Here is a 23,029-nt window from a genome sequence, read left to right as displayed (position 1 = left end):
ATCGGGATCGGAATCGGAATCGGAATCGGGAAACAGGAAGGGGGAACAGTTGGCCTGCCGCTACGTTCCCATCTGGACATCTTAACCAAAAACCAAAAAAATAAACGAATGTAAAAAAAAATTTAAGAAAACAACCGAAAAAAAAATTCATTTGAATACAGAAAACTTTTGGGCAGTTCATCTCTCTCTTGGTGCGCCTCTAACTCTCCCTCTCCCTCTCCCGCTCCCGCTCCCTCTTGCGAATTGCGAATTGCGAACTGCGATAAGCGGGGCAGCGACAGCGGCAGTGGCAAAGCTTTCGCTCGGCATTGAAAGTGAAAACTATTAGATAAGTTTTGCCGGGCGTGCGCTGCACTTTTTGTGTGTTTTTTTATACCAAGCTGCTTCAAGCTGATACGTACGTATGAGTGATGTGTCCGCACAAAAATAGCACCCCTCGCAGAGGTCTTTGTCTACGTGCCCGTTGTTATATCGTCATCCCATTACCATTACTCTTGTTCCCAGTCAGTCATATTCCCATTCTAATTCCCATTCCCATTCCCATTCCCACTGGTTCTCCAATTGCGAGGAGACTCACCTTTCTCCTGCTTGGCGCTCTGACTGGAATCCGATGCCCGGCCCTGAATAGCCCCCGGTTCTTATGGGAGCTTGTGGGTCATGTCTGAGCTTTTCGCTCAATGGGTTTTTAGCTGGGCTTGCAAAATTTCTCGACTTCTGATTTCTGATTTTTGATTTCAGTGGATTTCCGAATTTTTATGCGACAAATCTGCTGGCGTATGCGCAATTTGTCGTATACGCAATTTTCGCTCTCTGTACCGCGCACACAACAAAATAGACAAAAAATAGTAATTGCACTCTCACACGGTACACTACACACATACACACAAATACGAGGCGAGGATAGACCGTTAGTTAGAAGATGACAAACTGGGAATTGGAGGACAACCGAACCGAACTATTACTTATGAACTTTTGTATCTGAAGCGAAGCGAGAACCACCGATTTGGGGGAGCGACCGACCGAACGAACCGAACCGATGACTAAACTAAACTATTTGCCGAATTCATGGCCTGAGCCAAGCTCGGTTATCCCGAGCGGGAGGTGGTGGGGGATTGCGGGGGTCAGGATCATCCGCGGGCGGATGTGCCAATGTCTGCGTGTCTTTGGCTATTTGTTGGATCGAATACTGCGGATAGTCCGTGTCCGTTTTCCGCTTTCCGTGGGATTTGTGTTTGTTGCGTTTGATGATTGCAAGCGTAGAAATTCAACTGAATTTGTGCTAAAGAAGAAGAGAGTGCCGTGCCAGTCTCAGTCACTGCCGCAGTCGCTGCCTCTGCCAGAGTCGACGTCGGCCGCACACAAAAAGCGCATTAGGCAGGCGAAAAGCAGAAAAAAAGTCAGCACACACCGTCACACACAAGCGAAACTATTCCCCAAAAAATTCGGCACTTTGCTTCTGTGTGTGTGAGCTGCGCCGTCTGGATGCGAGAGCAAGCAAGACGGCACGATAAAGAGGCGATCGCGCGCGCACGCTCTGTTGTCCGTTGTTTCCGAAAAGGCGATCGAAAGGATTGGACAGGGACAACAATACCAATGCCAAAAAGGGTTGCCTGCAGGACGGAGCGAAAGAGAAGGGGAGCTAACTTGATTCGTATTAGAACGTAGACTTCCCCCCAGACGCAGCACACACATACACACTAACTTGAGTTCGAAGCAGAAAAAGCATTTTTTGCACAAAAAATCCAGCACCGAACTTTTAATGTTCTCGATCTCTGTCGCACTGCCTCTCTCTTTAGCTCTCCACCGTTTATACTAGAGCAGAATTTTTGTGCATAGAACAAAATAAAGGCGTCGCAGTCGCCGGCTGAGTAATAACTTATAATGAAGGCCGAAGAGAGGGGGAGAGGTCCCAACTTTTTCCTTTCCCCTCGGTTCACACTCCCAGAGAAGCGGAAAGCCCCGAAAAAAAATGTCTCCTATAAAGAGAAAGGGGAAACCCTGTAACAGATCATACATTCATATCACCAAATCTTTTTGCAAGCTCTAAGAAAGAGCAGGCATTTTACTGTATTTTCTCTCGATTCGTTTTTTATTTCTTGCTGCATGAATGTACATATGTATGTACAGTCGAGATCTCGAGTGTGTGTGCTCGTAGTGCTTACGAACTTTCAAGGCTAAATACTACATTTTTTTTGCCTTTGTGGCTGTATTATTATTAAATTTTGTTTGGCGCATTTCGCTTGTCAGCTCTCTTTCTCGCTATATCTACCTCTCGCTCTGGCAGCCTTCAAAATAGTTATAGAAAAAAGTCGAATTTTGTTGCAGTCGTTTTACTTATTTTTTTTTGGTTCTCCCCAATGAGGGTATTTGTATTGGTGTTGGTGTGGTTATGTGGTGCGAGTTTGAATAAAAGCAATTATTTGGCTGACTGCGCTATAGCTTATAAAAAGCCAAAAGAGCAGCGACGAACGCGATTAGATAGAGCGCCAAGTAGTTTGTTCAGTTGGAAACTAAATTGTATAATGCTAGCGAAAATAAAAGCGTATGGTTGTGCGGATGTGTGTGTTCTGATCGCTGTGTTTGCTATACGTCCATATCACACCCTCGCAAACTTGTTTGCCGCTCCCCGCACTCTCCACTTGCTTTCTCTTTCTATTGTGTTTGCCCAAAACTTTTGCGGATTTCTTCTGGCTTTGCGTTTTGCCATTGCCTTCGTTAATATCGTTGTCTTAAAGTGTGTTTGTGTGTGCGGTTTCTATTTTCAAGGTTAGCCAACTAAGTTATGCACACACAAACAGACACATTCTCATCCACATTCCCATTCCAGCCTTTTCTTTTTAACGCGTGTCAAGTTGGTCTACGACAGCTTACCAAACATTAAACAAGGTCAGTCCACATCCACTTTCCTGCCCTTCTGCCCTTTTTCCCCTACTTTTCCCCCTACTTTCCACTTGTTGCCGGCTAGACGCTGTGGCGCCCACATAGCATTTCCACATGGCAAATCGCACACATTGCAAATACTTCTCTCCTCTTTTCCTCCCCTTTTCAAGCACCGAATGCCGGCCAAATGTAAAATCTAACGGCCACACACATACACAAACACAGGAACACGTGGCGAGAGTAGAGAGTAGTGAAAGCGAATGTTTTGTATAAAAACTAGTACAGAGAGAGAGGGAGAATGAGCTGGAGGCGGTGGAGGTGGGCAGCGGTTCTCCATGAGAGCATTACACCGAGTGCAAAAATGCAGTCATCTCTGTGTGTGTGTGTGTGTAGCTGAGCCTGCGTGCAGCTAGACAAATGCTAGACGCTGAAAGCGCGTGGTACTACCCCACTCTACTACGTGTGTGTGTGTGCGTCCAGCATAACAGGGCATTTGCATTGCATTTCTACACACTTAGACTGCGGAACCTGTAGGGCACCTGATTAATGCTTCTCAATTGGCCGATTAGACTAATTGTAACCAATAAGGGGGCAAGAGAGTGGGAGTGAACAGAAAATGGAGAAACATGCAAATAGAACAAGTAGCACCCATTGAAACCAGCAAGATAGCACACACGACGGAGAGAGAAAACCATTCAAAACAAAACCCAATTCTTCAACCCGTAAACTAAGTCCAAGTTCAAGGTCTCGCGTTCATTTCAACCGCCTCTGCCTCAGTCGCTGCCTCAGCTTCTGCTGGCGTCGCTGCTTAGCTAGTTGCGCATAATAGAAAGAGATTGCGAAAGAGAAAGAGAGGAACATTAGAAAGCTTGCCATTTTGCGATGGTGTTGAAGCGTGAGCGTGTGGACAAACAGTCTTAAACAGAGGCAATCTGTCCTTTTCGTTCCCCCCATCTTTTCAGGCCGCTTCCTCTTCGCTTAGGGGAAGAGGATCGCACCAGACAGCGAAGAAGAAGAGTTTTCGCACACCCCCCTACCTCTCCCTTTCCTGTCTGGAGAAGCTATGCCTACTATTCCCAACAAAAAAAGAGCCTGACCACTTTTGTCTACGCTTCAGTATATTCTTCTTTTACGGGCTTTGGCTGCCTGCGCCGCCTTTTCGTTTATTTTTTTTTTGTTTTGTTTTTGCTTGGCTCCGCTACCTCCTGCCCCCTCTATTCCCGTCTTTACCATTCCCGCTGACAAAGTTGATTTCTATTGTTAGTGCGCTGCGACTGCGCCGTCAGCTTCGCCGCTGTCTCTTTCTTTCGCTTAGTTGTTTTGCATTTTTGCTAATTTGACCTTCACCTTAACCTAGTCATCGTGTTCGGACATTCGGTCGTTTACCCTGCACAAATTCGCCAGCCAAAGTCGAAAAGCTGCAAATAAACAAGAAAAAAGCACGCGGGAGTGGGAGAGTACGTGAGTAGGAGAGAGCGCGTGAGTGGGAGAGTGGGGCCGAGTGGGAGAGGAGCGAGGGCACTGCTTAGAAACCATAGGCGATAGACCAATGCAGCCTCTCACGCCTTCCCCCTTCCCCCTTACCCATGCACTCACCATCGGATTCGCTCACCTTCAATTGAGTTTGCCGTATGAATTACTCTCAACTATTTCTATTCTCCACTAGTTTCTATTTGAGTGCTTTTGGTGGCGCTCTTTCTCTCACTCGTGCTTGATAGTGGAATCTAGCCATGTAAGTTTCGAACTGCTGCTCTTTGAGTCAAATTAAATGCAAAGACGACGAGTGCGAATAGTTTTGCGCTAGATCGACGCGTTCATTTCCCAGCGTCACTTAGCTTCGTTTAGTTCGCCAAGAGTCGCGCGGATCGGAATCGAAATCACTCTATCGATTTGGAGTTGGTACAGCCAGTGTATACATGTATGTGTGTTTTTTTTTTTTTTGGTGCACTTTTGGTAAGAAAAGACCAAAAAAGGAAGGGGAAGTGAGTGAGTGTGGTTTTTGTGTGCGCGTTAATTTTTCGCCCCAGTCATGGCTGTCGTCATCGGGGGCTTTAACCTGCGTCGAGCGTTCAACAGTTTGGCTCCCGTCTACCGATCTCCCACCTTCCTCCCCCTAAGTGCGTTTCGTGTTCGGGATTCGTGCAACTCGAAAGTCAGACGGCGTTTCGTTTACCATTATCGCAGGCAATTCGCTTCGCCCGATAAGTTGTGCACCGCCCCACGCCCCCAAGGGGACAATCAGTTATTGGCCCGACGCCGCTCTAATGAACGTTGAACTGCAAATTGCAAAAAAGCTTACGAAAATAACAAACAGCGAAATTCTCTTTCGCGAGGGACATCCGCGTCGTTTACACACACTCCCGCCATTTTGGGGGCATTAACCTCTAGTGCGATCTTTCTCGCACTCGCTGCATCTCTATCTGGTTAGCCGCCTATTCGGAGATCACTGTAAGTAATACCTTTTGCAAAAAGAGAGAAAAGGAGAGCTGTCGGTTTAATAACTGCGCCATTTCTGCTATATACTGAATTGAAATTTGCATGTTACAACAAGAACAATAACCGGACCCCCACTCTATCGCCCCCTCCTGGTTGCTTTCATTTACAAAAGTATGGGAACGATTTAAGTGGAAGTTGAGTTTGCAGAATTTCTACTACGTAACTGTTTTGATATATCGCTTTTATTAAATAGGAATAGGTAGACAGGAGGTTTCTAAGTTGCCAGCGCAGCAAATCGATTGGTGAAAAATTCAAAAAGTGCACATTATAATGAAAAAGGAAGCAGCGGAATGGGGGAAAAAAGCAAAGTAAACACAAAAGCCTATCAAAATCAAAATGGAAGGAGAACGAGTGAGACAGGGAGAATGGGGTGAGTGCAAAGCGAAAGTCAGCTGTGTCTTCCTCTTCCCCGCTCCACCTCTGCATTCCCTTACATATAATTTGCATTACATTGGATTTAGCTTGTGTGCTTTTTGTCTTGCGTGCCTTCCATTTTCGTTTACGTTGCCGTTTCCATTTTCATTCCCGTTCCCATCTTATATATTGATATGAGGATGCATTTACATACATAGGCGTGTGCGTGGCCAGCTCATTAATTTTATAGACTATTTTGCGCAATGTGGCGCACACGTACACAGTCGCGATCAATTGACACACATATATATTCGCAGTGACACGCACACGAGTGCAGCAGTAAAGTACTAGCATTTCTCATAAAAAAAAATAAAAAAGCTGCTCTCAGTCGACGTCGCAGTCGCCGACGCTGCGCCGACAAGGTGAAAAAACTTTTGGGGTTTAACAACATTGCACAAGGTTATTAGATAAAAAAAAATGTGCGCGAGAGAGTCAGCTAGGGCTCCCCGCCCTCCTCTCTTTCCTGTTGCCATTACCAATCGCATTGCCGTTCTCCACTTGCTCTCTCACTCGCTCACTTCGGCTGGAATCCGATCGGATCGGCATCGTGTGCGCATTTCCAGCGGTCGGAGAAGGGGTTTGCACGGGTTGCGAAGGGGGCATTATTTTTAGGCCTGCTATATTGCACACATATGTGTGTGCCCCAAGTTTTGTGTGTTTTTTGGAACTGGCAAATTTTTTGGCCGTTGATCTTTTGGCGTTCTTACTGTGCTGTGGATATTGAATGTGAATGCATTGTTGGGTGCGAGTAGCGTTGAAGGGGAAGTGACTGGTGGGGGTTCAGTTCAATGCGCATCTGGCTCACCAAGTTGTACACATTTACTTTTTATGCCAATTATTCGCAGCGCTTTTTTACTCTTCTTGTGCTTTTTATTCAATTTTTTTCTGCACTACGAGAGCAGTTTGCAGTCTGGGAAAGGGGTGATCGATCGACAGGGGGTGGTGACGCAGGGGGTGGGGCACAGTCATGGCCATTGTCACTGTTTGTCACATTAACCGTTAAGCAGACCGTCTCGGGTTACTCGTGTCATAGCCCAAGAAAAGCCCAAGCTACAACGGTTTTATATAAGACGACCCTCCATGTCTCGTCTCTGTCTGTGCCCCCACCTCCCGCCCCCCGCGTGAAAGTTGAGAACCTCTTCACTTGAAAAAGTAAAACACAGAAAACAATGAAAAATGTCAACGAAAGTGCAGGGGGAAAGAATAAGAAATAAGAAAAAATAACCAACGACAATCGGTTGGTAGTGCAGTGCATCGAAGAAGAAGTTTGTCGAGTGGAAGCCACCCCTTTCCCGGGACGTCTCTTTTCCACTGGCTGCCCTAGTCCCCCCGTTCTTTCCTTCACCCCACAATTATGCACATGACACTCATGACCAACTGACTGACTGAGACAGCAGAGCAGGAAGAAGAAGCGGAGCCAAAAGAATGGGGAGTGCCGGCCGAAGGCAGAAGAAAAAGAAACGTAGAATTGCAGGGTCTCCGTCTCCATGTCGCTCTTGCCTGTGTTTTATGCCTGGCAGAAATAGAAATATCGCGGATGGAGCACAATTAAGCGGGAGAAGAACAGAGAAGGGAGAGAGAGGAATGGAAAGCGAAGAGGAGTGCAAAAAGTTATCTTCTAGCCTTTGTGCCTTGTGCCATTTGTTTGTCTATCCGGCTTTTGGCCTTGAAGTAACCGTTTCCAAGAACTTGGGAACAAGCTGGGATCAACCGAGCCCCGCGTCGCTCAGCGCCCCCCACCACCACGCCCATGTCTTTAGCGATAACTATGCACTTTGTCTGTCTCATTTTTTTTTTCTTTTATAGGTTGCGATCTCTGTTGCGCTTTCGCTTTTGTTTCAGTGTTTGTTTTGCGACTCCTCGCAACTTGCGGTGGCCTTGAGTGGTATCATCATCATCATCATCATTGTTGCGCCGATCGTGGTGGTGATTATGATGATTATGATGATGGTCATGATCGTGATCCCCATTTGTTATTGCATCTGCCTTATGGCGGACACATTTGCCGCTGTGTGTTGCAGCCAAACAAGTGCTCTGTGCTAGAATATGAGTCACGGGAACTGGGAACTGGGAATTGGGAACTGGAACCGTAGGGAGCTGCTCTGCCCGTCTGTGTGTGCTTTGTGTCCAGTTGTGTGCGAACTCTCAATTGGCCGCCGTTGTTGATTCCAGTTGATTGGGCTCCAAGGCTAACGGAAGTGCTACTGGTCGGTCGGTCGGTCTGCTACTGTCTGTCTGTCTGTCTGTCTGTCTGTTCTGCTCAGTTCTGTTGGGATGTCCGCTCTTATGTTCTTTGATTCTAATTGCCGAGCCATAAATCCGTGGCAAACTTTTGCAGCAGCGACCACCGACTTCAGACTTCAGTCACTTTAATTAACTGAAAATGCTCGGCCTAACCCCGTTACTCTTTTGCTTTTACTGTTACTGTTACTCATGAGGTTCCCCTGAAGTACAAAGTGAGTGCTTCTGTGCGTCCTCTTTCTGCGTTGCATTTGCCATCGCAGCAACAATTGCAGCAGCACCACCAACAACAACAACCACAACAAGAACAACAAGTTATGCGCCGTCAACCTTGAATGTCGGCCAGTCGCACACACAGAGATGGCTAACACACACACACAGATAGACACGCTAATACCAACATCGTCATGCAGACAGCGTCTAGTCGGGGCCACCAGTTCGGTGAGTCTCCTCCGCTTCTGTTTCTTCCTAGCATCCACCACAATCGCATTCGTATCCCGAGTTCCATAGCACGTCCCACGTGTGTGAGTCAAACCTTCTCCTCATTCCTCCCCTTTCCACCCCTCCCCTCCCCTCTCCTTGATTTTCGTAGTCTGGCTACGTCTCTAGTTTCTGTCGTTTTATGCTGTTTTTTTTTTTTTTTTTTTTTTTTTTTTTTTGCTTTTTTACTCTTCCTTTTTGCTAGGCACGCTTCGTTGGCTGCCTGCAATTTTCATTCAGTTTTTCTCTCGTCGCGCGACTTTCCCACCCCGCCCCCACATCTCCGAAGCTCCCATGCTCCCATGCTGCCTTCGCTGCTCCCTCGCAGTTGCAGGAATGCAGAAAAATGTGTTAGTGGAGTAGTTGCCATTACGTCACCTTGCTGTGTCGGTGTGCACGTGTCCATGTGCGTGTCAGTGTATGGGTACCGGTCTTTGTGGCTTGCAGATGGTTAATGCTTGGGGATGGCTGTGGATGGCTGTGTATGTGGCGTGGCTGAGGATGGGGATAGAGATTGTGTTTTGTTGTCGCTTGGCTGATTCGTCTGGGTCTGGGTCTCGGTCGCCCTAACAACTAACAGAACAAAAAAAACAAGAAAAAAAAAACGAGGTTGAGGCAGAGGCTGCGGCTACGGCAGAGGACTGGCGCTACTAGTAGGAGAAGCAGGACTGGGAGGCCCCCCGCCCGACCAAACAGCTTGAGTGCGTGTCTGTCTGGACATTTGTGTCCCGTTGTTGTTGTTGTCCCATTTTCCGTATTGCCCCGAAAGAAATCGAAAGTTGCAACGGGTCCCTCACGTGACTTACCTGCAATAGAGCTAATCCTGAGAGTTCCTGAGACCGATTCCGATCGAACCTGACTAAGCCTGAGTGGGTTGCATGGGCGGGAGGGCAGTCAACAAGGATATAACGAGTAATAACAACAGAAAAAAAAATAAGAAACGAAAACAAAATGGGTGTGGTGTGGTGTGGTGTAGAATGCAAGCAGTAAACCGTTGGCAGACGCGAATATATATCTGAACATGCGAATATAGCGAATATAGCGCGACTTGTGCACTTTGCGCGAGCGTGTTGCGCGCTTCCCAACTTGTAATTTGCAATTTTCAATTTGCGATGAATGAAGGAAGAACGATGTACGGATGGCGGCAACTTGCGATGAGCTGCCACACGACGTTTGCTCGCTGCGACGCTGAACAGCCAACTGCAGTTTCGGGCTGGCTTTCGATCATTCCCGAGCCCTGCTAGCTTGGCCTTCGTGAGCGGCCGAGTACAGATCCTCAGCTGCCTTTGCTGCCTTTGCTCCCTTTGCTGCCTTTGCCGCTGTTGCCTTTGCATTTTGCCTTGGCCGTGAGCTTCGCGAAGCGTCTGACGACTGCAGCCGAAGAAGCGGAGAATGCCGGAGCGGCGGAGAAGTCGAACAATGCAGTGGAGTGGAGAGTGGAGAGTGGAGAGTCCGGGGGGTAGAAACGATGGGGGAAAATAAGGCGACGCTGCTGTGGTGTGCTGCCCTGCTTCCTGCAGTGCATCTGTGTATCTGTATCTGTATCTGTATCCGCATCTGTATCTGTGTGCGTACACAGTGTTTCTGAATCTATGTGTATGCCCGTGTCTTTGTATGCAGATGCACCCGAAAATTTGTGATCTGGAGTGAGAAGGAGGGGAGTGGTGGGGTCTGGGCCTGGTTCGTCTGCTTTTTTGACTCTACATCAAAGTGCTAATGAGGGTAACCCAAGGCCCAAAAGGCCCAAATCAAAAGGCAGAGAGGACAAAGAGTAGCAGGGCCAGCTGCATTGGCAACTGCCCCTCGCATGAGTCAAATGTCCTTCTCATGAATTGGACCATATTCGAATCAAATTTCAGTATGTATCTGTACCTGCATCGCTGCGAATGTGGTCGATGAATTTCCCCACCACACACACACCACCGCACTCGCACGAAAACAACTTTGTCCTCGAAAAGATCAAGGAGCTTCCAGCACATTCGCGTAGCGATTCGAAAGGGCCGAGATCCTCCGGCAGGATGTGAGTGGGCCAGCCAACCTTACCTGGTGGTTACCTTTGTGGTTTTGACCTCGGTCAGCAAGCGCATCCTCGTTCATGGCGGTGCGTCATGGGGACGTCATGGGTTGACTGCTCTTCGAATACACACTGTTTATTCACTTATAGCTTGAGGCTTTCTTCCGCTTTCTCCGATCCTGATTCTTTTTGTCTCAATTTGTGGAGAAGATGCGCGCGCGAATCGCGCACTGTATTCCCGTTCTCGGGATGCTTTATGGTTTATTTAGCACTTGGTGCCGTAGGGTCTTTTTTGCATACAAATGGGCACTTGGTAAAAAACTCAAAAAAATAGAATAGACTGTCCAATCCTTGCGTGAAGGTGGAGTGCTTGTGGGCTTAGGGTAGTCTTAATGTTTCTTAGGTGTCGTCGCACTAATTCCATTCAATTCGAGTTCAAATTTAGAAATGGAAATTGAAATTGTGCGTTTGGGCTGAACTAACTTTAGTAACTGAACCGATCGAATTAAAAAGCTCAACTGAGTTCCGAAAAAATGCAGTTAAATGTGTTGGGCTTGTGCCGCTGCCCTCTGCCAGTGTGCGTGTGTGTGTGTGTGTGTGTGTGTGCCTGCCCAATTGAATCAGAGAATTCCCTGCGCCGCTGTGTGTGTGTATACTTATGCCGCCTGTATGTTTCATTCGGTTTTTTTACTCTTCGCTTTTTACTTTTTGCCTTTTTTGCTCGCTTTTTTGTTATATACTTCTCGTGCGATTGTGTGCTTCTTTTGCTTGTTTTTTTTTTTTTTTTGAGTGCAGCGACGTCGACGGCGGCAGCAGTGCGATCCGATCGCTGCAGTTTACAGCAGCGGCAGCGCAGTCGCCAAAAACGAGCAATTTCTGCGCGTGCGACGGCAGCGGAGCTGAGCGAAAATTGCGTTTTTTCGGGGTTTTGTGGTTGTTCTGTGTGTGGGTTTTTTTTGTGTATTTTCGTATTTTCTGGTATTGCCCATTTAGAAGTTTTGTTTATTCATTACCAAGGGGGGGTTGAGGAAATTTTTTAAGTTGAAAAGTGTCGTTGTGTCGCCGAGCGAATCAACGAACGCCACCCACACATGGACGGAAATGTTTGCTCTGCCCACGAATCGCCCCGTTCCCATTGCAGATCAGCAACGGCAGTTTGTAAATAGAGGGAACATGCAACTTTCGCTGTGCATTTGTGTGTATTTGTGTGTGCCCTCGCCCTATGTAAGTGGGTAAGCCCAAAGATATGATATAGCGGTATACGCACACAATGTTGCGATCGGAGCGTTTATCAGCGGACGTCTTCGTGCGTCGAGCGTCTTCGGATCGCCATCTCCCGCTCCGCCCTGGCCCCCTTTCCCCCTTCCCCTTGCGAGGCGTTCCAATTGAAAGTGTAGCCCCATTTTAAAAGCCCCAGCCCCAGCCCCAGTCCAAACCCAAATCCAAAGTCAGAAACTCTTGGGAATCTGGCCTGTTTTCGCATTTGTTTTCAGGCCCATCCGCCTCTGCTCCTCTCACTCCCTCCAACTGCACTTAAACTGCAATTTCTGCTGATATTGACGAAGACTTGTTTAATATTTTGGTTACCATTACCGCATTTTATTACATGGCTCCCATGTTTGCCATAACCCAGATACCCAACCCGCTCTCCACCCCTATGGCACTGCCCCTCCTTCCTGACACGCACTAAGCACTGAAGACTGAAGACCGAAGACCGAAGACTGAGCACTTAAGACTCAAGACTGTGGAGCAAAGATTGCTGGCCCTGAAGAGACTGCGGAACTGGGAGTCCAAGCAACTGAAACTTGTTGCCACTTGCATCTTGTTTGCCCGAGTCTTTTTTTTCTTTTTTTTTTTTGGGGTTTGGGGTTTCTGTTCATTGTTTTTGCTGCGTTTTTATTTTACTGACTTTTGTTGTTGTCACTGATTTTTTGTGGGCATTTTTTTTTTTTTTTTGATATTCATGCGTGGCGATTTTGGTTTTTTAATTTTGCTGGTATCGCACTTGTGCTAGCATTTTTTAAGAATTGTTTTTAATATTGTTTTGTTAAGGTTTTTCCCCCGCGTGTCCCGCTGTCCGCTGCCCTGTCTGCAGTGACCTCTTGCCGATTCATAAACGAATAAACACTCTGAATGTATCTACACGTATATACGTATCTATAATGCCTTTACTGCTGCGTCTCGTTCGGTTTATGACTGTTTCAAGATCATTGCAAATGTCACCGAGTCACACAGATCATCCGAAAAAAAGGTGAGCTTAGTGAGGCAGTGGCCACTGTACAGTATACAGTACAGTACGGTACGGTACAATATCGTCGATCTAAGCTGCACTCCTTTGTTGGGTGCTTTGCCATTACAACCGGTATTAACCTCTAGGTGCTGGAGACCTCGACAACAACCTCACGGCGTAGACGTCGACGGCGACGCAGGCAGCGACAGCGGCAGCGAAGGCGAAATGATCACATTGAACTTGTCGCCCGCCGTTTGTTCTAATTGGAACTGCAGTGGGTAAATTCACGCACACTGTCGCGCCTTTGCAGTCTCGATCACGCATTCATCCCCTCTCTCGCTCTTGCCCGCCCACTCCCTCTGTCGCTCTCTCGCTTTTTCGCTCGCCGAAGGCCTATCATCGTCGCATGCGTTGGGCATTGTCCGCTGCTCAAGGCAATGCCAACGAGCGTATACGTAATATGCGAGGAGGTCGATGACGGAAGCGCTAGCGGCATCGCGTTAGAGATCGGCCCGCCAGCCCTCGATGAGTGTTTTTTTCTTACAAGAAAAAAGCTTTGATCGGGTTCAACGCCCCGACTCGCTGATATTTCGGAATACGGAATGCGATTCGACGATCGCGAGAGCAAGGAATGTGCGCTCACAGAGCAGCAGAAATGCGAACAATTAAAATAATGGATAAGGAGGAATATAATATGTATATGATATACGTCCGATCTAAAATTTGTTTAGTTTATATGGTTAAAAAGACCGTGTGCTGTAAGGGGTTTTGAAAAAGTCTTAGTCCGCCCTTAACCTCAAGATCAGCGAAATGTATCTAAAAACTTCCCGCTTAGTCAAATATAATCTTATACCGCACTTACATGTATTTCTTTCAAGTGATCCTGCGACTGCGCCACAAGCATCATCTGCAGCGAATTGCGGATCCGTTTGGCAATGGGAATCCGGTTCCGGCTAGAACTCCGGCCGCTGCTCACTCTCACTTTCACTTGGGCAGTTTGTCAGAGTTTATGTTGCGGTTGCTCGCTATTCTATTCGGGTGCAAATTCAGTTGGTTCAGATTGGTTTTAACGTGTTCTAGGATCGGCTGCGTGCGTTATCACTTGGATTGTTCGTATGTACTTCTGGACTGGCTTTCACTTTGATTAGATTCGATTTATTGCACAACTTGTCATCGGCACTGGGGGTTTCGCCTCTGCGGTTCACCGAAAAAAAATTAAAACAATCAACAATCGGGGCGGTAAAGGTGACAAATTCCTTAAATCCCGGGATGCTGTCCTTGCCGGATTAAGTAGCACTTGAACAAAAACAAACTACAGGCAAAACAATTTACGCAGGTTCTTTTTGTGTTTTGTGTCTTCGAGTTCCAATTGGAGTTGAGTTGGAACTTCAGTTGGGTTTGTTAGTTGTTTCAGATTCCCGTTTTCATTGGTGGCTGGTGGTTAATTTTTTTTGGTCCGCGTCGCAGCACGCGCACGTAACGAGCAACAAACAGCAACTAACGTTATTTTTAAAAACCCAACTCGATTGAAGTCCAAGTCGCAATCGCAACAGCCCAGGGCCGCCGGCAGCGACGCGGGCCGCGACAGAGGCGGCGGCGGCAGCAGGACCAAATCGCAGGACCGACCGAAGCGAAGCAAGCCGACAGCCGAAGGAGGCCCGAGGTCGCTGCAGGACGCGAAGCACGCGGCATCGGCAGCGGCAGCGACGCCGACGGAGCTTTGTTTTGGTGCTCAAGTTGATGCTGCCGAGGAATAGAAAGCTTAGCACACAATCGAAGTCATTACACACAGGAACAGGAGCACAAGCACCAGCACAAGCACAAGCACAAGCACACAGATTAGCAATTGGCGAGGCGATTTCAATTAGGTAGCGCCAAATGTTGTGCTACGTTTCGCAGACCGTCCGCGCTGCCTGCACTTGCTCGTTCGCTGCCGACTGGCTACTGCACAGGACCAGCGTCTAGTGTCCACTGTCCGCCGTCCGCCGTCCGCCGTCCACCGTCCCTACCCCTCCTCTCTCCTTCCACCCTTCCTTCTCGCCGTCAGTTGAACTCCTCTGCAGCAGCGCTGCCATAAAAATCACCCGCCAAACAACGTACTAAACACTCATTACTCATTTCGCTGGCTTTCGCCCGCCCACCCCGCGTGCGGCCACAACTATTCGCACACCAATACACACACAGACACATACAGAGCGAGAGATACGCACACGGACAGGGCGAAGTTTGCTTTTTTTTTCTGCGTGTGGCGTTAAAAAAAAGGATGCGGCTGCGAAGCTGGCAGCGGCAGAGAAGCCGACAGAGGCAGCGACAGGCAAAAGGAAAATCAGAAACAAAACAAAAATGCGAAAAACGAACGAAAAATGCTAAAACCAAAAGCGGCAGCGCAGCAGCAGCTGAAACAAAAAGCGAAAAGAAACAACAACATAAACATCAGGCGAAAAAGGAAAACGGGAAGAGGTGGATAAGAAGAAGCATCGGCGGCGGCGGCGGCGGCGGCAGCAGCAGCAGCAGCAGAAAAAAGAGTCAGCGCTCACGTATGAGTGCCTGTGTTTGTGGCGGTGGAAAAAATCCATCCGTAACCAACCCCACTGCATGCTGCGGCCTCTGCTGCGCCCACCCAACACAACCCCTCCCCACCCCACCCCACCCCTCGCACACGAACACTGCGGCACACATACAAACAACCCCCGTGCGATGCCGGCAGCGTTGGGAAATTTTAAAAAACGCGTTTACACGACGACACGAGAGCGGAGCGCGCGAAAAAAAAGCCAACGAAACAGGACGAAACGAAAAGCGAAAAATGAAAAATACAAAAATTTGTAAAGCACGAAAATAAAAAGAACTCTCACACAGACACAGACACCGACACCGACACACACGTGCAATAAAGTAGAACTACGAGCCGAGCTCCCGCTGCCGCCCACCTCTCCCGCCCACCTCTCCCGCCCACCGACGTCGCTTCGTCGCTGCCTCGAAAGGGGAAATCGACGCACAAAAATAACCAAGCAAATAAAAAGGATGGCGTGCGTGTGTGTGTGTGTGGGAGCTGGAGAGCGTGCGTGTATGAGGAGAGCCGTTTTTAAATTTTAATTTGTTGTCTTTTTGCTCCATCCCGCTCTGACTTTTGGCTAACTATGCTCGTTCGCTCGCTCGCTCTAGCCCCATTATGCTACCCCAAAAAAGTATGCAACATTTGCAGATTAAGAAGAGACAAAACGAGAGAGAGAGAGAGAGAGAGAGTGGGATAGAGGAGAGAGCGCGGCCAGTGTCCTTTCGGATCGGCGATCTAGCAATTCTTTTGCTGCGGGTTTCCTTTACCTTGTTGCTTTCGAGCCAGCAGAATGTCGAGACACGAAAACATAAACGGTGAGCAAAACGGCCGACAAGGACATGCGACTAGACAGCCACGAGGTCTTAACGGTTACTAACTGCCCAAGACGCTGGCGGTCTCGGCTGGGGCCGAGCCGAATCCGAAGAGCATCCGCACCCGGCCAGCATCCTTCCTTCCGTGGGCTTCAGTCAGAGTTTGGCGTGATTCGGAGGAAAATAAAGTCAGCCGGAGCCGGCAAAAGTCGACGGCGTGGCCTTCATTGTCACGAGGACGACAAAAGCACACGGCGACGACGACAAAAGCAAACGACGACGGCAGTGAAGTCAGCGTCTCGGTTGCTGCCGCAGGAGGTCAAAGTTGCGAGCACTTGAAGACTGGCCGCTTCTACCACCAACCCACCCATCATTCGTGTCATCCTGTTGCTCGGCCGCACACACAAGCACGCCCGCCCACACACACACTCACCCATACTCGCCCACAAGCAAAATCCAGCAAACGTCTTAGAAAGTAAGGTAAACACTGCGAACTACGCGCAAACAAATGAGCGTAATAAAATCAAATGCTGATAGTGTGTAGTTGGACGCATTACCCGAAATTCGCCCCCTCTTTACTATATCTTCTCATGCACACACACACACACACACACAGCCACAACATGAACATGAGCACGCACACAAGCAGCGGGCAGTCGAGGCAGAGGAAAAGGAAGAGGGAGCAGGACCAAGTCGGAGCAAATCTACTACACGCAATCTTCATTTTCAACGCCATCAAAGCCATTCCAATCATCATTATCGTCGCCATAATCATCAAGTAAAGTACCCACCAGTAGCGCCTCGACGCAGGACACCCCCAGCCGATTCCGCCGCCCTTGCTTCCTGGCACCCCGAGAAGTATGCTATGCTGGGCGAAATTCTCTTCTTCTTCGTCAGCGCTCTTAGACGAAAAGAAACGACGACGGCAATGGGATGCCAACAAGTGCGCCCGAAGTATTACTTTTTTTTTCTTGCTCTCCGTCTTTTGGTTCCTTTTTCGGCGCAAGAGAGCCAGTGTGTGCGTGTGCTTGTGCGTGTGTGAGTGAACGGGCGAAGGAGCCTGGATGAGGATGTGAATGTTGACGTCTTCGTTGTAGTTTCGCGTAGTTCCTTTCAAATTGGAATGGTGTGCGGCAGAAAGGCAGAAAGGGGGAGGGGAGGGGGGTTGGGGTTAGGACGTCGGCAGAAGAAGGAAGCAACTAGGCAGCCGGCAAATGCGACAAATTATTTAAGCTGCATGTTGCGCGCGCGAATCATTGTTTCTGCACTCAGCATAAAGAAACATATGAAAAAAAGTTTGAATTTACAAAAATACCATTGGACATTTACTTGAATTACTAGATGCATATGTAACGCATTAAAATTATTGTAAATAGGAACATAAGTTGGTTTTGTTAACTATCAATTTGTCAAAAACTATTTCCTTCACTTCAGTGGAATGGGTTATACATTTTTGGCCAAACCTTTTCGCTGACTTACCTTACTCTGAAATACTGTCAAAAACCGATCTTTATTTTCAGTGTATGCATGTCGCTGTTCTTCTTATAGTTGCATTAAAATATAAGAAGACGGATTTCTCGTTCATCGGCGTGCAGTCACACAAGAGTACAAGGATAGACTTGCGGCAGTGGTTTCTGGCGGTTTTTGTTGTGTTTGGTGCACATAATTTAGATTTTCGCCTCACGCACACAACCGCTGGTGGGTGGTGCCTCGCATCTTGCGCTCCTCTTGCGCCTTGGCCTCAAAGTTTCAGCATATTTAGCTCGACTTGCTTTAAATAACGCACAGACACACGCGTGCACACACATATGTAGATTATTTTCGAGGGGGAGTGCTCGGTGTGCTCGGTTCGCAGTAATTAGCCAATAGGAATAGCTGGAGCTTGTGAGCTGGTGTGAGTGTCCCAACAGGGGTGTGTGAGTGTGTGTCTGCAAGCCATCCCTCACATGCATGTTTGTCATTCGGGCTTTGCCTATCGCATTCGAGCTTAAGACAATCGCGTGCTGGCCCACCCTTTGGCCAAAGGATGTGATCCTTGTGCCTTACTGAACTCTATAATGGAAAGTACTCACCTGCGATCAGAAGCAGATTTATGCTGAAAAGATAAGAGAATAAAATCGGTCAAATGAGTTTGTTTTGGATATGCGTTAAGGGGTTAGTTAATTGCTCGTAATTATTAGGTATCTATTAAGTAACAGAAGATCGGTCAACGAAATAGATAAGTTTCCCTTTACATTCTCTAATTTATGCCCTTTAAAAAGGACCTGGGGCATAGCCTGGTAAGCGAACATTCGGTTAGTTGCCACCCAATTATTAATTCTGTGCGACGCACAAAAAAGTTGCCCCATCTCTATGTGTTTTTATGAGCCTGCATGTGGGTATGTGTGTGGGTAATGCGAGATAATGTGTCAGAAGCGAGCTGAAATTTGTTGCTCCACCTACTTTTGGTGCCTTTGTTTTTTTGCACTCTCTTTCCTTTTTTTGTTTTGGTTAATATATTACGCATATGCGGGTGGAAAGGGGGCCGTGGCGGGGACTACATTCCAACGTGCAAACACTAGACTTCCCCCAGTTCAAACAAACACACACACACACACCCACACACAAGCAAGCAAGAAAAATATTAACCAAACAGAGCGAGTGGAGCGCAGCAGTTAAAAATATTTAAAAATTTTCAAGTGGGTGAAATTTTCGCAGCGCGGGGGGCCGGAAAAGGGCTCCCAAAAAGCATGCGTGTGACAGGATTCGGGTGGACGGGCGGTAAGGGGTGGGGGTTGGGGGTTGGGGGGCGGTTACCACCACTTTTGGTTAATTGCCAAAAACAACTACAAAACGACAACGAAAAAGAACCCCCCGAAAACCGAATGGGAAATACCCTCGAAGGATCGGCTCGGATCGTCGGGGGTGCATGCACACAGACACAGAAGCGCACACACACACACACACATATACATGCCAGGAAGAGTATGCAAAGAAAGTTGAGCAAACCCCCCACTCCCATTCCACAGTTCCCCTCCCCCCCCCCTCCCCCTCCCACACGCGAGTTGGAAAAAGTTGCGTTCGCTTTTGGTGGGGCTTATGTAAACTCGCTCCTTCTCGCTCGCACTCGCAGTCGCCGCCGTGTGTGCCCCTCACATATGAATATGTAACCATATAGAACATTGTCGAACTGCCTACGCTCTTCTGTGTGTGCGTGTGTGTGTGTGCGAGCTGGGCTTGTGTGCGGTGCTCCCTTTTTATTATTTCGCGCGTCGCAACCAGAAAAAGGTACATAAATTGCAAATGTATTTGTGGAAAAGTGCGTTGTGGTGCGTGCAGATGAAGAGTTCCTCTTCCACGACCACCACCCACCGCCCACCGCCCCATAGCCCATCGCTCGTCAACCTCTGCTGGCGGCGGCGCTGCGAAGCTTATTTTTTAATTTGTGCGTTTCCCCCCTCCTCCCCTCCTGCTCTTTACTTCGTTGCCAAATAATTTAACATTTCGCTTGCTGCTCTACGCTGTGGAAAGGTTCGTTGTTCGTTCAAAGGAACGCGAATCTCCACTGCCAACAGAGCGTATACTTGGTGTCGCTGAAGATCGAACCGAACGAATCATGTATACGTATAGTATGCTGCTCATTTCGAATTTCAATATTCATTTTCTTAGTATTATCTATTATCAGTTGATGTAGAGGGGTTTGTGTATTTGGAAAACCCTTTTTTTTGCTTGAAGGAAGGGTATGCCAAGATTTGACACTGCAATTACCAACACAAGATATCATAAACGATCTTGCTGTGCGGAAAGTGTATTGGTTGTTCGACTCAATTGCTCTCTTCCGTGGGCCTCATCATCTTGGCTTCGAATGGGTCCGCTTTTGTGCTTGCTTTGACTCTGCTGTTTATTTTAACTTGTGGCACTCCCACCCTGCCCCTATTCCTATCCGCTTTCGTTACCCTGTGTCCCTCCTTCACAACTACACCCCTTCAAGCACTTTCTTTTTCGGCAAAACTTTTTTGCTTCTCTGCTGGCATGTGCGTATACGTACCCCTGCCCAGCTAACCGCTGATCCCGCCCCGCCTCCCTTCATCCGAACATCTTGGCTCTTTAGCATTCGCGCTAGTCTGTTAGTGACAGTCGCTGCTGCATTGCTGAGACCTGAAACCCAGCAGCGACGAAAACGTCGAGGTCGGCAGCAGCCAATTTAATTTTTCATATGTACACAAAGCGAGCCGAAGACAAAACCGAAAAGAGGAAAAAAAAAAGAATAAACGGGGGAAAAGTTTTTCTAATTCGCATTTGTATTTAATTTGATGGGGCTCTCTTTCGTGCGCTCCTGCCTGCTCGCAGGTTTCCTTCGCCCCATCGCCCCATCGCCCACTCACCCACCGACCCACCGCCCCATCCACCCACAACCACCACGCCAATCCATCCCCCACCATTAGGTTTGCTGTTCGCCCTTTTTTTAATGGGGTGCTTTATGACAAACTTTAAGCGCGCGCGACTCTAAACATTAAAATTGTACATGGTCCATGTGGGTGTGTGGTGTGGTTGGGGGTGTATGTGAGTGTGTGTGTGTGTGTGTGTGCGGTAAAGAAGCGTAGATGAGGTGGAGCTGAGTGAGGGATGGGGAAACAGGGGAATGCGCGCACTTCTAACACCGCCCACTAATGCCATCTGTGTCTAACTGGTGGAGCGACTTGCTCTCTCCGTCTTTCTATGTGTGCGTGTGTGTGTGTGTGTGTGTGTGTGCGCATATGTAAAGTGAAACCCCATTACCTCCCTTCTGCCCTTCCTCCCTGCTCCCCCTGCTTTCCCGACTCCACCCACCGTTCCATGCGTGCGCGTGTCTGCGGAGTAATTTTTTAACTAATTTTCTATACAAATTTTTAGCATGTCGTTCGAGGCCCACGCACACTTTTAACATTCTTTTTGCATACATGAATATGTATATACGAGTACCTCGAAGTGCGTGGCGGTGTGTGAGTCCTGCTAGGCGTAAGTGTGTGTGCGTATATGTCGCCTGCTCATTCGTTCATTTTGTGCGCAGTCTTAGTGCTCGTCAATGAGCCTATTCCCAGTGTCCCCTTTTTGGGGGTCTAATACTTAGGAACTTTTTAAACTACAGTAGTGCATTACTATCTGATTTCTGCTGCACAAGATTCTTAATTGCCAACCGTATCTCCACTTATTTCGAATCGATTTCAAAGTGGCAAACCTTTAAAAGTTTCTAATTGCTAAACTGCCTTAAAATTTTGTAGCGATGGTCAATATTTTGGCTCTTCTATGTGGATTTTCCCCAGTCTTCATATGTTGCGAACCATAAGTTGACCCAAAACTGGACAGAGCACATAACTTCATCAATTTTGTTCCGATTTCAAAGTGGTATACCTCTAAATGTTTTTTTTACCCACTTAACATTCTTTGACAATGTTTTTCCCACTTTTTCGTCAAACTATTTGGCGTGGTAAATTAGCGATCTCTTTTACAAAGTGTGGGTTAAAATAGATCAATGGAACCTTGGTTGCGGCAAGTCATGCTCTCTCCCTCTCCTGTTGCACGATTCTTTTTGGGCTTCCGCTGCCACTGCTGTTATGATGATTTGACAGGATGGCATTCATACTGATGAATACCGAAACCGTGGCGAAGGATGGATGGTGTGGTTGGGAGGGAAGCCATGGGGCGCTGGCAGTGATTTGCATTGTTTGTTAGCAATGTCAGCTGCCAGCAGAGCAGATAGACCCGACATATGTGTCTGTGCTGTGCTGTGCCCGCTGGTGCGGAGGGCGGGACACTGGCGACGCGTCGCTGTTAAATATTACATCAAAATAAAATTAACATTTCATTTTGCGGCCTTTTTTTAAATGCTTCATCGATAAATTTCGCAGGGCAATGAGCAGGGTGGGCGAGGGTGGCGAGGGTAGAGGCTGCGATTTGCGCCATTCATTTTTTGTCGATTCTCTTCTATTTTTAATAAAAAATCATTACATAGGCAAATATAAATATTGCCGGGACATACCAAGCCCAAGCCCCTGCGTGAATGCGAGTATGTGTGCAGAAATGTTGCGGTAAAAAAAGTCGGGCATTATGTAGAAAAAGCGAGTGACGCCAAATATTTTCTGCCATTATTCATGGGGCTTTTATTTTTCACAAAAATGCATTTTAATTGTCACATAAAATAATTTTAAGGGATGGAGGAGGGGGTGATGGGGTTGTGGGTGTGGTGGTGTGGAGTTGTGGGGTTATTTGGGGGCTCGAGCGATTGTTATGTGTGTATCGGATAGCTCGTTTTAGCCGATTCTAGTTGATAGTGCCCTGCCATTAGATATCTGTAACCCCAATTGGGGTTAACATTTTCTTCTGTAAATAATTAACTCGGCTATTGCCCCTTTGACGCATTGCAACTGGTAAGCGAGTAAAAATTAAGTGAACAAACTGTCGTCATATTTTCAGTAGAAGTTTATAACAAGAGGATGTAACATTTTTGTAAATACATTTTATTTAGTGCGGCGAGACGGACGACGAGGCAAAACGGTGTTGTTGTTTTTTATATAGAACAAGGCATTATAATATATTGTAACTGCTGCAGCAGGAGACTGTGGGGGTGGTCACGTTCCCCGCATAGAAGGAAAAAATTCAAGGTAAATGTAGGGGCTCGGGTTCGTGCGCCGCCCGCTATTTTGCACAACATATCGCGCTCGTAAAAAATAATATTATACAAATACACCCACAGACTCGCACATTTACTACCCATTCCGCAGCGCGGTTTCTGTTCCTCCCGCTGGCTCAAAAACTTCGAGACGCTTGAATGCATACTTGTATGCTCAACTCGAAAGATCATCTTCCCCTTCGAAGTTGAAAACACAGAGTCTGTCGAATTCTAGCTAGAGAGATCTGCAGATACATTTAGGAATTGAAGCAGGCTATAT

General features: G+C 47.6%; 1 protein-coding gene and 1 long non-coding RNA gene across 3 annotated transcripts in view; one reads left to right on the top strand and one right to left on the bottom strand.

Annotated features, from left to right (window-relative positions):
* LOC108097185 (broad-complex core protein isoforms 1/2/3/4/5) overlaps positions 1 to 14,272 on the bottom strand; it is a 49,737-nt gene extending 35,465 nt beyond the window's left edge. Inside the window, exon 1 of one of the 2 annotated variants that reach the window (XR_001771763.2) lies at positions 13,618 to 14,271. The gene's annotated coding sequence lies outside the window, so the exon portion shown is untranslated. Of the gene's footprint in view, positions 1 to 13,617 lie in introns of both variants that reach the window. The other variant, XM_017199329.2, reaches the window with a different exon arrangement.
* Positions 4,344 to 23,029, top strand: part of LOC108097186 — a 63,785-nt gene continuing 45,099 nt past the window's right edge. The window contains exon 1 of the long non-coding RNA XR_001771764.2: positions 4,344 to 5,328. This is a non-coding gene — a long non-coding RNA (uncharacterized LOC108097186). The remainder of the gene's footprint in view (positions 5,329 to 23,029) is intronic.

The sequence above is a fragment of the Drosophila ficusphila genome, unplaced genomic scaffold (genome assembly GCF_018152265.1).
Source record: "Drosophila ficusphila isolate 14025-0441.05 unplaced genomic scaffold, ASM1815226v1 contig_198, whole genome shotgun sequence".
NCBI classification, from domain to species: Eukaryota; Metazoa; Arthropoda; class Insecta; order Diptera; family Drosophilidae; genus Drosophila; species Drosophila ficusphila.
The sequence above is the reverse complement of the archived record's forward strand: the minus strand, read 5'-3'. Positions and strand labels throughout refer to the sequence as shown.